This window comes from Cupressus sempervirens, chromosome 9, assembly GCF_028749045.1.
Source record: "Cupressus sempervirens isolate cs-2001-9-10 chromosome 9, ASM2874904v1, whole genome shotgun sequence".
In the NCBI taxonomy this organism is placed as follows: Eukaryota; Viridiplantae; Streptophyta; class Pinopsida; order Cupressales; family Cupressaceae; genus Cupressus; species Cupressus sempervirens.
Window position 1 is genome coordinate 542,164,446 of NC_143126.1, and position 9,524 is coordinate 542,173,969.

General features: G+C 36.1%; 1 long non-coding RNA gene across 1 annotated transcript; it reads right to left on the reverse strand.

Annotated features, from left to right (window-relative positions):
* Positions 1-407: 407 nt before the first annotated feature.
* Positions 408-7,877, reverse strand: LOC149539771 (uncharacterized). The gene is made up of 2 exons (XR_016355940.1): positions 7,745-7,877; positions 408-859 (listed from the first exon to the last, which is right to left on the reverse strand). It is a non-coding gene; the product is annotated as an uncharacterized LOC149539771 (long non-coding RNA).
* Positions 7,878-9,524: the final 1,647 nt, after the last annotated feature.

Sequence of the window (9,524 nt, forward strand, 5' to 3'; positions counted from 1 at the left end):
CAGAGCTCACAATCTTTATCATAAGAATCGCTTCTTCACTTAGACTCTTCTTATTTAACAAATGCCAGTAGAATGTCACCATATACAAAAATGCTTTATAAAACATCAAAAAACTTGTACAACAGCTATGAGTGCTCAACGTAAGTACACAGAATATCTATCAAGAGGATGACAGCCCGATAAAATAAAATCAAGAATACCCAGTGCTTGGAGTAATATCTTTCAAAAAATAATCATCAGACTAACCAAATGCACACCCTAAGAATCCAATCAAGCATGGCTCTCAATGCTAGTCGCAGAATACAAAACGTCCTAACTGAAAAAAGCTCCATTGTGAGGTAAGGATAGTGACAGTGACATTTTATTTTTCCTCATAACAAGTATGGCATCATAAATGATAGATGGTTACTAATCTCAACTGCTCAGAACTTCAATTGCGGTCCTTAATGAATGACGATTATCAACATTACTGCCCAGAACTTCAAACAGCATACACTCAGCATGCATTGAAGAAACATTTTATATATGTTAGTTACACAAATGATGACTTGGAGAATGTCAATGGTTCCAGCATTTCAAATCTAGATAACATTGAATAGAGGAGCAGTTCATCAAAATGCTTATGCAATATCACAAATAGCTGTGTGTATATGATTGATAGCTCCAATCTCTACCAAAACATTGACACAGGAAACTCAGAATGGCTGCATGTACCCCTTAATTGGGATAATTTGAAAATACATGTGAGCCAAAAGTGATTGACAAACAGGCGACTGCCAATTGTTTTTCCTTTGCCTGAAGATATGCTCCCATCATGGCAAGCTATGCAAATATGTGGGCTTATATACAGCTGGTATTCCTGCAGGAAAATCAAAGCAACTTACATTAAGCTTGCATCAGGAGCAATATGTCACGAGAAATGTACTGCACAACATCCAGGCGGGCAAATTGAAGCAATTCACATCATGGTAACAATAGAAAGAAGACTGCAGTAATTGTTAAGCCTGTAGAAAACAATACACATGTTAATCAAGAAAAATATTTTATATTGTTGATATCTTCTTCAATCCTTCGAACAAGTTCTCTACGCATGAGTGGAATTCATTGTGAAAAGTAAAGAGCCCCATTCAGTTAACTGTACTCCTATGTTGCGGAGTTCATCTGCCACACCATTTCCTTCTCGTTGGCAATGAGAAACTCAATAAAATTCTAGAATTTCAAAAGCATGTTCGATTATATATTATATGTTCCAGTAGTGAGTTTTTTATATTTGGAAGCTTAGTTAAATTCATTAAATCACCTTCTACTAGAATCTCTGTTATGCTCATTTGCTTTACTAGAAGAAGGCTGGCTGGTTCTTGGGCTTCCACTTGATTGCTTGTGCTAATAGGTAATTTCTGTTACAAGATTCAAGAAGAGTTGGCAGATTAACGGATTTCCGGATGATTCATTGATTAACAGAGGAACAAATGTGTTCCTTATAAAGAATTACAAGGACGTTGTTTCTTAAAAAAACAACGTAGACTGAAGATGGAATTAGAAACAAAACTAGAGACAGGATAGGAAACATTCTTATCTGGACTGAAGAAAAAAGAGACGGGATAGGAAACATTCCTATCTAGACTGAAAGACGGACTACAAACAAGTAGTTGACTATTATAGAAAGTATAAGATATTATCTTAATACCCTCCGTTAATGGTCAACGTACGGATGTCGGAACATTCTGTGATAATTGAGACCCTCCCTGGATCTACAGAATGCTGAAACCAAGAAGCTTTGCCAGAAGAGTGCTATGACTCAAAATAAGTTGCATTTACTTCATTTTTGTGGAAAAAACGGTAAAACCCAGAATCTCACGCAACCTTGCGACAGACAACATGAAATGATTTTTGAGGAGAAAATAACAAACCCAGAATCTCACACAATCTTGCGTATTACAGACAACTTGAAATGATTTTTGAGGAGAAAATCAACAAACCCAGAATCTCACGCAACCTTGCGTATTACAAACAACTTGAAATGATTTTTGAGGAGAAAATCAACAAACCCAGAATCTCACGCAACCTTGTGTATTACAGATAACTTGAAATGATTTTTGAGGAGAAAATCAACAAACCCATTAAAAACAGAAACAAATTGAGAAGGCGAAAAATGCAGCTTCGCCTTGATCAGGACCCGGAGAAGTCGGACGCTGCGTAACACCCAGAACAAGTTGATCGGTGTTTCGATATTTGAAGATTGCGATGATGCGTTGCTTCCAGGTTCCATAATTGCGACCATTGAATTTGGAATTATGTTCGAGCAGAATATTTGTCAGAGATGCCATACACGTTTTTCAATGAAAAACTATGAAAATCTGTGAAGGCACACTTTTCGAAGCAAAAATACGAAAGACCCAGAAGAATCAAAGGATGACCTAGAAGAGAGCTCGAAAAACCCAGAAGGAATCTGCTGTTGTTTTTTGGATCCGCTGGCTCAAAAATCGAGGCACAAAAATTGAGGCACCCAGAAAAAATGGACGACAACCCAGTTGAACTCTCGAAAAACCCAACAAGAATTTGCAAACAAAATATTTTTTCGACCCCAAAAATTAGGGTTTCGAAAAAAAACGGCCCTAGCTGAAAAAAAGCTTGAAAAAACTTCAGATTTCTTGATAAAAAATGGCAGATTTTTCTTCAAGGATCGATGTGCATGGACGAATGAGGCTAGAGTGTGCTGAACAAACACAGGCAGACCTGAGTTCGGGAATTTCTCTAGGCCGAAAACCCTAAGCAGGTTTTAGAGAAATTCAACAGAAATAATTTTGAAAAAATTTAAACAAATAATTTCACGAAGAAATTATAAATTTTTTCAAAAAAAATTTAAGTAATAGCTCTGATACCATGTTACAAGATTCAAGAAGAGTTGGCAGATTAACGGATTTCCGGATGATTCATTGATTAACAGAGGAACAAATGTGTTCCTTATAAAAAATTACAAGGACATTGTTTCTTTTTAGAAACAACGTAGACTGAAGACGGAATTAGAAACAAAACTAGAGACAGCATAGGAAACATTCCTATCTGGACTGAAGAAAAAAGAGACGGGATAGGAAACATTCCTATCTAGACTGAAAGACGGACTACAGACAAGTAGTTGACTATTATAGAAAGTATAAGATATTATCTTAATAATTTCAGAGCAACTGCTTTTTCAATGTGGCCAATGTGATCTTGTAAAAGACAAGCCGCACCTCAGCTTCCTGGACTGCTATGGGAGGCACCATCGAAATTCAATTTGACATATTCTGACAGGGGACCAAGAAATGCTAATTATGTCAACTTTCATTTTTGATATCCAAGAACCAACTTTGGATAGTTGTAGGAGGTGCCATTTATCTCAACGTCTGGAGTCCAAAATAGGAAAAGTCTTGACATTCCTTGACTAAGAACTTTAGATATTACCACCTCTGAAATAGATTTTTTTATTCCAAAAAATAACCTCTGAAAGTGAATGAGATTGGTTTTTTAAGATCCTGTTATGTTTGCACCAATGCTCTAGATCAGGAAGAAGGGCTTGCTAACCAAATGGGGGAAAACAAAGATTCTTGGAATAATGTTGGCCAAGAGATGAACACATCTTTCAGGTTGCTAGGAAGGGGACTATGCCAATCTAATCTGAATAGCGACCATGTATGCCAATTTAAACTGAATTGCAACCAATGCCAGCACTGCTGTGTGAAATTACACATCAGGAGCAAGTGATCTGTTGTTTCTTCTTGTAGTATACATAAAGGGAAGACGAATGGAGTTGATATTCCAAGTCTCACTAGTCTTTCACTTGCGAGAATATGCTTTTTCAAAGCAAGCCAAGCAAAAACCCTTGCTTTTGGTAAGACTGCATCCTTGTAGCAGAGTTTGTATGGCCAAGTGGTCTCTGTTGCTGTGTCACCTTGATGGATGATGGACAATTATCCCAGCTTGACTTTGTATTTTCCTGATTTTGATGGAGCCCAGATAGAAGAGCCTGATTGCCAAGATAACTTTTTTCCCTTTGACTGAAATGTTAAATAAGAAAGATTTTTGACATTCTGGAAGATAGTAGCTTTTCTTTCTGGAATCGTTTGTGTTTTCAATATTTTGCATCAATGTTTCAGATCACACTCTGTGATCTCATTCTGGAAATTGCAATTTTGAAGAATTTTGAGGGTGGCATTATGGGAGTTTAAGATCAAAGATTTGAATGTAATCTTTGACTTTGGAGCCCCAATGTTGTTTGAAAAATATTTTTGCTTCAGTTAAATCTTCAATCCTCTGGATGGAGGGGAAGCCATTCCATGAGTCTTCCCAAAAGTTTTCTTTTGCTCCATCAATTGTTATTCATGTTAGGTGGGGGCTGATTATGTCTGTGGAAGTTGTGAAGAAGTCTCATTTTTACGAACCTCTTTGTGGATTAGCCATTGTAAAGATTCTTTTCCAGAGTTGTGAGTCCATGTATTTTAGCTTGGTCTTATCATATACTTTCTAGGCTAAATTTTCTCCAAGAGATTTCTTGCTTCTAAATTATGCGTCATTGCTCCTCTTGCTTGTTTGTCTTCACATAATTTGTTCCAGGATACTAGAGGAATTATTCTTTTATTCCGAGAATCCATGTTACCTTGTGATAAGAGTTGCTTTGTCCCTTGTTCAAATTTCATTTGGACTGATTAAGGAATCTTTAATATTGACATTATATAGTTTGGAATAGCAGACAAAACTGCTTTAGTCAAGGTGAGTTTCCCTGCTAAGGGTAGTCATCTGCCTCTCCAAGAAGATACTTTCAATTGAATCTGCAATAAAATCTTATCCCAAAATTCTTAACTTTATTTGGGCCTAAAAAAGGGATCCAAAGATATTGATTGGAAATTTGACCTTTTTTATAATCTCAAAATTGAAGATATTCAAGTTGCATTGGTTGGAGCTGTGTAACAAAAATAATGCTTGATTTTTCCGCATCTATCCTTTGCTTGAAGCCTCCTAGTATTCTTGTAGGATTTTCCACATACATTTTGCTTTTGCAATGGAGGATTACCCAAAGTGCAAAGTGTCATCTGCAAATAGAAAATGAGACATGAAGAGGGTTGAATTTGGAATTTGGAAACCTTGGCAAATCCCAAATAGTGTTGATGCAAGATTGTTCTGCCGAGAGCTTCTGCTAGGAGGATGAAAAGAAATGGAGATAATGGATCCCCCTACCTTACCCATTGGGATGAACTAAATAATCCTTGTGGTGAACCATTAACTAATATTGTGAATTTAGCCTCAGCGATATATGCTTTGATCCATTTGCACCATTGAGGAGTGAAACCCAGTTTGAGAAGGATATTAATCAGAAAATCTTGGTTGATTCTATCATCGGCCTTGATTATCATAGTTGAGGTCGTACTCTTAAGGATAGCATGAATGGTTTGGTGATCTATGAAGACACCTTTTGCTGTCTATTTATTAGGAACAGATCCCCCCTTTCATCTAAAATTATTTTGGGCATAATCTTTGCTAGTCTCAGAACTATTGCCTTGGAAAAGGTTTTGTAAATAGTGTTACAAAGGGAGAGAGGTTTGAAGTCAACTATCAGTGATGGTATTTTTGGGGGACAAGCGTTAAGAGTGTATTGTTTAGTTCTTTCAAAAGAGTACCATTTCTTCTAGATTCTTCCAGGGATAGCCAAATCTCTCTACCCATGAAATCCCAACCATATTGAAAAAATATAGCTACAGGAAAGGGAGAATATATCTTATGTGCAGTGATTGTAACAGGGAGGGGAATAGCAGTGTTATTTCTATTTTTCTGCAAGTTGATTGTAATGACAGAGATAAAATAATATTGTTATTGTTTTGTTATGCATTTGAAATAAAAGAGAGTTTCATACATCAGATTCTAAAGTCTGAATATGGTTTTCTTGGATTGAAAATGATTCTGCAGTCATTTCTTTCATGTTTTAGGTGCAGTTTTGCATTATCATTCATATTCAGCAAAATAAGATAATGCTTCTTTGTACTTTCCCTGTGATATGAGAAACTGGATAGGTAGTCCTGTGGCTATTTGTTCATTTTCTTTCTTCATTGTACAGCTATAGAACCATCTGGCCTTGGAGCTTTGTCTGAAGGCATGGAAAAGGCCATATGCTTAACTTCTTGAGTGAATGGTTGAAGGAGGGAATTATCGTGCTGGGAGACTAGAAGAGGGATATGTTGTACAAGATTATTTGTAGCTACCACTTGGGAGGGATCACTAATGAGTTCTTTAAGTAGATTTGAGAAAAAAATGGTTGCTTCCTAGCCTATCTGCTAGTCCTCATGAAGACTTACTCCATCAGATGAATCAATGGAGAAAATTGCATTAGTCTACTTCCTAACTTTGGATGACAAGTGGAGGAACTTTGTGTTTTTGTCTTCTGCCCTCAGCCATAACTCCCTTGATTTCTGTCTCTCAAAAGTGGCCTCTCTAAGTGATAATTTTTCCACTTATTTTTGTATGGAGAATTCGGTAGAAAAAGAGAGACTATTTGTGCCATATCTGATGATGTGTTTGTCAATTTTTTCTAGCTGATTGGAATTTTTCCTTTTGATGGAACTTGCTTCTGAAATGGTTCACATTCCATTGTTTGATTTGGAGTTTGATAAAACTTAGCTTCTTGGAAAGTTGAAACATCCTTGACCTTGAGACAAAGGGTGTTTTTCCCACCAAACCTTTAGGTGAGGCAGAAAATCTGGGTCTCTGAACCAAGTTTATTGGAATTTTAAAGAGGAGATAGGATGGGATGAGGATTTTCTCAATTCCAGAGAGATGAGAAATTGGTTTGAACCTAAGAAAGATAATATTGTTGACTGGAAAGAGAAATGTTTGTTGCCTATTCTAAAGAAACAATAAATCTGCGCAACCTTTCTTCTAGAAGATGACAATTATTTTGCCGCTTAGTCCATGTGAAGAGACCATTGTGAGGTGGGTAGTTTGTGAAATCATTCTAGCAAATAAAATCTTGAAAATTTTCCATCACGTCAGGCGATGGAATGATATCTCCACATTTTTCATTTGTTTTTAGGACTGTACTGGAATCGCCTCTCATAAGAAACTCGTCTTTTAAATGTTGTATAGGGACGAGATGTCTCTTAAAAGTTTTTTTCTCATTGCTACTGTAGGGGAATAAACATGTAACGACCAGGAGGACTGATTGAAAGAATAAATTCTAACCGACATCCAGTTTTGAGTGACTACTACTTCCTTTTTTTATTGAATTCCCCCCTTAAATCTCTAAGAGAGTGTAATCTACGTCCTTTCATACGATGCTAATGCATTATTGTTTTTCCTCTTGGAAAATTCTTGTAGTTCAACATTTGGGAGGTTCATATTCATTCAAGTATCGGAGCCTCCAATGCCCTGTGGTCCTGTGAACTTGAAACAGATACTCTTTTTTCAGAGACGATTCGAAAAAAACTGTTTATGGTTTTGGAAATATTCATCAGACCACTATCTTTGTAGAACACGAAGCTACAGTCTCCTACATGGCATCATGTTGTTAAACATTTATCACAAAGATTTACCTCTAAATTCAATAAGTAAAACATGGAACATCCCGATGTGTATGATATCAAAGTTTATGTAGTTTTTCTTTAGATGAATCAACCGAGTCACTAACTACCTACAGGTTCACACATGAAATTTCCCCTGATTTATTTTATCTTGAAGGCACAATCCAATTATTATCAAAATACCAGGAATACAATACCTTTGTCAGCCCCAAAGTAGAGGAAGCTATAACACCTCTGCCACCCTAACACAAGAAGTAGGCATTATGACATTGAACTGACACTCGATGCTAATAGGGTGAGTCTATTTGATGTTGTAATACCCTGTCATATTCTCCGTTCTGTCTGTGTATGTGTTGTACTTTAATAGCTATGAAAGTACTTAATTGATCTATTACGGTAGATTATTCATGATGATTTTATAATTCAAGACTTGATGTTATTGATGACTTGTATTTCTAAGACATACTAGTGTTGTTAGCTATATTGCTTATGATTGGTGATACCCCTTCCATGTGTTTTTAAATATGCTTGTGTTGAGGACTTTTGAAGACTTCATTTGTGTGGTTGACCATTAATGATGCTTTATTGTTACAGGACTTGATTTTCATGCCATTTGACGACATATGCAAGTGATGGATGCAATAATGTTATTAGGATCATAATTAGGCTCATAATTAGGATCATAATTAGGTTCTTTGCACTCTATTTCACCAGTCATTTGAAGTTTAAAAGGTCAAATTAAAGTTGTTTTCATGGTTCATATGCATTATTATGTGCAAGGTGTGATTCTGAGATCAAAGCTTTGTTTTTGAGAGAGTTTGTAGAAGTTCTTTATTTAGCTTCATATGATACTATTTTCTTTTATGGAGTAATGATAATGTGATTTATGATTATATGGATTGAAATGGGTTGATTTGAAGATCTTATGCTTCATTTATTTTATATTCAAGAGATCATGAAGTTAGTGTTGGATACAATTGTCTAATTGTGTGTTGTCTTTGATGTTACACAAATATCATATCAGTTGTCAATCAGTGCTTACCGAGCTCATTTGGTCAGCAAGACAGTTTTCTTTGTCTACCGAGTATTCTTGAAAATTACTCTACAGAGATAGTGTCTATTGAGTTCACTCGGGCGTCGAAAGAATTCTAGCAGAAAGCAGTGTTAACCGAGCTCTCATGGTTAATGAAGGAAAGTTGTTCAAAGTTAGTATTAATCGAGTTAACTCGGTTGCCAAAGGATTTTGCAAGTTCGCAGTGTTAACCAAGCATCTATTGGTTAACATAGAAGATCGTCTCAGAACCAGTGTTTACTTACTGAGCAAGGTCAACTATCGAAGGATTTTGTTGATCTAGGATATGAAGTTTAATTATTTCAAGTATTGATCCCAGTTGACTATGGTAATGATTATTGATCATTGTAATTTGTATTGAGTCGACTTGACAATCTGAACGATATAAATGTAAGGTCAAGTTGTGATTTTCAGTAGTGTGCAAGTGTATTGATTGATTGAAAAAGGAAGTGTGTGAGCGAACTTGAAGGATGGTCAGATATCCTTGTGGAGCAACAAAGTAATATTCGATCAGGAAGGATCTAGTATGAAGTAGAATTGAGATCTGTAATCAGTAATTCAATTGCATCTCAATTAGGTCATTTCATTGTTACTTTCTTACTATTATAGCAGTGATCCAAAATCTCTTAACAGAGTTGGTTTAACAGCCAGTTTTAAATCCTCTAACAAGGTCACACCTAACAATGTGTTTTGTAACCTTTAACCAGGTTGGCTCCTAATAGGGCTCACTTCAGAAGAGTGAAAATCAGTAACTAGTTACATTGGTGATTTTTTCCATATTAGGCTTCCACGTTAAATCTGGTGTCTCTTGCATTCATTTCTTTTCACTCATGTTTGCAAACTATTACTAATTGATGTCAGATAAGCTAAAGTAAAACATACTCTGCATTTACCGAGTTACAACA